Source organism: Palaemon carinicauda, chromosome 39 (genome assembly GCF_036898095.1).
Source record: "Palaemon carinicauda isolate YSFRI2023 chromosome 39, ASM3689809v2, whole genome shotgun sequence".
In the NCBI taxonomy this organism is placed as follows: domain Eukaryota; kingdom Metazoa; phylum Arthropoda; class Malacostraca; order Decapoda; family Palaemonidae; genus Palaemon; species Palaemon carinicauda.
This window is the reverse complement of record NC_090763.1, coordinates 38,259,207-38,263,884: the sequence shown is the minus strand read 5'-3', so window position 1 is coordinate 38,263,884 and position 4,678 is coordinate 38,259,207.

Sequence of the window (4,678 nt, the reverse complement as noted above, 5' to 3'; positions counted from 1 at the left end):
AATATTATTATTATTATTACTTGCTAAGCTACAACCCTAGTAGGAAAAGCAGGATGCTATAAGCCCAAGGGCTCAAACAGGGTAAATAGCCCGGTGAGGAAAGGAAATAAGAAACAAGAGAAGTTTAGAACAATGAAAACATTAAAATGATATAGCACCTAGCTTTTCAAACAAGGGTCGTAGCTTAGAAAATGATAATAATAATAACAATAATAATAATAATAATAATAATAATAATAATAACATGGTCAGTCTCTATGGCATTATGCTATCCTTGCCTCTTCCATTCCTGAGCCACCTTTAAAACCTTCAAGTGAAGCACAGTAGAGGAGACCAGATCAAGATAGAGCAACCTGAACCTTTTGATAGCCATCAACGACCTTCAATTCGGTAGTCATCAAAGACTATCTCGCCGGTGACCTAACAGATTCCAACAAGCCCGTAACCCTGCCTAGCTCTTGCCAAGGTACAGTAAGGGCATTCTCTATGAGCTGAGAATCTTGCAAGATTCTGTCCACACCGGTTGGTCTTCTACCCCTGGGGTCTATGCCCCAGTCCGGAAATAAGGTCTAGATAATCTGTGTGTGTTTTCGTGTGTGTGTGTGTGCGTGGTGTGTGTGTGTAAGGTGCAGATATCTTGACACTTGACGGCTGAAAAGCGCCTTGAAATTCACCTCTTCTCTTGTTTATTTCTTCGTCGTCTTTCTTCAACTAAAACTACCTATTAAAATACTGGAAAAGGAAAATATTGAGAATGGATAACATGGTTAACACACTCTCAAATTATTAAAGGAATCCATTAAAGATAGTAAACAGGCTTAACGCACTCTCGAAATTATTAGAACTTCTTTCCTTCCCCCTTGAAAATCAGGAAAAAGATAAGATGCGAAATTTCATCAAGTGTCGTAAACCTGATGAAAATAGAATCTGCATTTTTTTTGGTAACCAATGGTTTATTGATAAAATCCTGTTACCTAGCTTTGGAAATAATCCAAAAAATACTAGAAGAATTTCCCATAAGGAAGTTCAATGTAAAGAACCAATGTATTTTTCATAGAGCGTAAACTAGGAATATATAAGTCAAGTGTTTAATGCAAAGTCATTACAATCACATTAACCTAAAGTACACGAATACACATCCGTGGTAAATTTTAGGTTTGCAGTAATACTAGGCTTTACTTGTTGAGGGGAAATTACATGTAAATAGTTATCTATCTATCTATCTATAGGTAGTATGTTGGCCTGGGCACCAGCCGCCCATTGAGATACTACCGCTAGAGTTATGGGGTCCTTTGACTGGCCAGACAGTACTACATTGGACCCTTCTCTCTGGTTACGGTTCTTTCCCTTTGCCTACACAGACACCGAATAGTCTGGCGTATTCTTTATAGATTCTCCTTTGTCCTCATACACCTGACAACACTGAGATTGCCAAATGATTCTTCTTCTCCCAAGGGGTTAACTACTGCACTTTAATTGTTCAGTGGCTACTTTCTTCTTGGTAAGGGTAGAAGAGATTCTTCAGGTATGGTAAGCAGCTCTTCTAGGAGAAGGATACTCCAAAATCAAACCATTGTTCTCTAGTCTTGGGTAGTGCCATAGCCCCTGTACCATGGTCTTCCACTGTCTTGGGTTAGAGTTCTCTTGCTTGAGGATACACTCGGGCACACTGTTCTATCTAGTTTCTCTTCCTCTTGTTTTGTTAAAGTTTTTATAATTTATATAAGAAATATCTATTTTGATGTTGTTACTATTCTTAAAATATTTTATTTTTCCTTACTTCCTTTCCTCACTGGGCTATTTTCCCTGTTGGGACCCCTGGGCTTATAGCATCCTGCATTTCCAACTAGGGTTGTAGCTTAGCATTTAATAATAATAATAATAATAATATATACATATATATATATATATATATATATATATATATATATATATATACTGTATATATACTGAGGTAAATTAATTTCAATAATATTAGGTTATGTGCTTAAAATTTGAATCTTAAAATATCGCATGTAAAGGAACAAGAGAGAGAGAGAGAGAGAGAGAGAGAGAGAGAGAGAGAGAGATTCGACTTTTTTACACCACCAACAATCGTTCAATCTAATCTAACATTAATCTCGACAATAATAATTACTTATATTAAAAAAAATATAAACCCCATTTACAAATAAACTTAAACTCCAAAATCAAACCATTGTTCTCTAATCTTGGGTAGTGCCATAGCCTCTGTACCATGGTCTTCCACTGTCTGGGTTAGAGTTCTCTTGCTTAAGGGTACACTCAGGCACACTATTCCATCTTATTTCTCTTCCTCTTGTTTTGTTCAAGTTTTTATAGTTTACATAGGAAATATTTATTTTAATGTTATTACTGTTCTTAAAATATCTTATTTTTCTTTGTTTCCTTTCATCACTGAGATATTTTCCCTGTTGGAGCCCCTGGACTTATAACATCCTGCTTAGCAAGTAGTAGTAATAATAATAATAATAATAATAATAATAATAATAATAATACATACATACATACATACATATACCAAGGCACTTCCCCCAATTTTGGGGGGGTAGCCGACATCAACAAATGAAACAAAAACAAAAAAGGGGACCTCTACTCTCTACGTTCCTCCCAGCCTAACAAGGGACTCAACCGAGTTCAGCTGGTACTGCTAGGGTGCCACAGCCCACCCTCCCCCGTTATCCACCACAGATGAAGCTTCATAATGCTGAATCCCTACTGCTGCTACCTCCGCGGTCATCTAAGGCACCGGAGGAAGCAGCAGGGCCTACCGGAACTGGGTCACAATCGCTCGCCATTCATTCCTAATTCTAGCACGCTCTCTTGCCTCTCTCACATCTATCCTCCTATCACCCAGAGCTTTCTTCACTCCATCCATCCACCCAAACCTTGGCCTTCCTCTTGTACTTCTCCCATCAACTCTTGCATTCATCACCTTCTTTAGCAGACAGCCATTTTCCATTCTCTCAACATGGCCAAACCACCTCAACACATTCATATCCACTCTAACTGCTAACTCATTTCTTACACCCGTTCTCACTCTCACCACTTCGTTCCTAACCCTATCTACTCGAGATACACCGGCCATACTCCTTAGACACTTCATCTCAAACACATTCAATTTCTGTCTCTCCATCACTTTCATTCCCCACAACTCAGATCCATACATCACAGTTGGTACAATCACTTTCTCATATAGAACTCTCTTTACATTCATGCCTAACCCTCTATTTTTTACTACTCCCTTAACTGCCCCCAACACTTTGCAACCTTCATTCACTCTCTGACGTATATCAGCTTCCACGCCACCATTTGCTGCAACAACAGACCCCAAGTACTTAAACTGATCCACCTCCTCAAGTAACTCTCCATTCAACATGACATTCAACCTTGCACCACCTTCTCTTCTCGTACATCTCATAACCTTACTCTTACCCACATTAACTCTCAACTTCCTTCTCTCACACACTCTTCCAAATTCTGTCACTAATCGGCCAAGCTTCTCTTCTGTGTCTGCAACCAGTACAGTATCATCCGCAAACAACAACTGATTTACCTCCCATTCATGGTCATTCTCGTCTACCAGTTTTAATCCTCGTCCAAGCACTCAAGCATTCACCTCCCTCACCACTCCATCAACATACAAGTTAAACAACCATGGCGACATCACACATCCCTGTCTCAGCCCCACTCTCACCGGAAACCAATCACTCACTTCATTTCCTATCCTAACACATGCTTTACTAACTTTTTACTGCTTGCAACAACCTTCCACCAACTCCATATAACCTCATCACATTCCACATTGCTTCCCTATCAACTCTATCATACGCTTTCTCCAGATCCATAAACGCAACATACACCTCCTTACCTTTTGCTAAATATTTCTCGCATATCTGCCTTACTGTAAAAATCTGATTCATACAACCCCTACCTCTTTTAAAACCACCTTGTACTTCTAAGATTGTATTCTCTGTTTTATCCTTGATCCTATTAATCATTACTCTACCATACACTTTTCCAACTACGCTTAACAAACTAATACCTCTTGAATTACAACACTCATGCACATCTCCCTTACCCTTATATAGTGGTACAATACATGCACAAACCCAATCTACTGGTACCATTGACAACACAAAGCACATATTAAACAATCTCACCAACCATTCAAGTACAGTCACACCCCCTTCCATCAACATCTCAGCTCTCACACCATCCATACCAGACGCTTTTCCTACTCTCGTTTCATCTAGTGCTCTCCTCACTTCATCTATAGTAATCTCTCTCTCATTTTCATCTCCCATCACTGGCACCTCAACACCTGCAACAGCAATTATATCTGCCTCCCTATTATCCTCAACATTCAGTAAACTTTCAAAATATTCCGCCCATCTTTTCCTTGCCTCCTCTCCTTTTAACAACCTTCCATTTCCATCTTTCATTGTCTCTTCAATTCTTGAGCCTTCCTTACTCTCTTCACTTCTTTCCAAAACTTCTTCTTATTCTCTTCATATGAATGACCCCAATCCCTGACCCCCACCTCAGGTCAGCTGCCCTCTTTGCCTTACGTACCTTGCGCTATACATCCACATTTTTCTCTTTATATTTTTCATACTTCTCTATACTATTACTCTGCAGCCATTCTTCAAAACCCCTC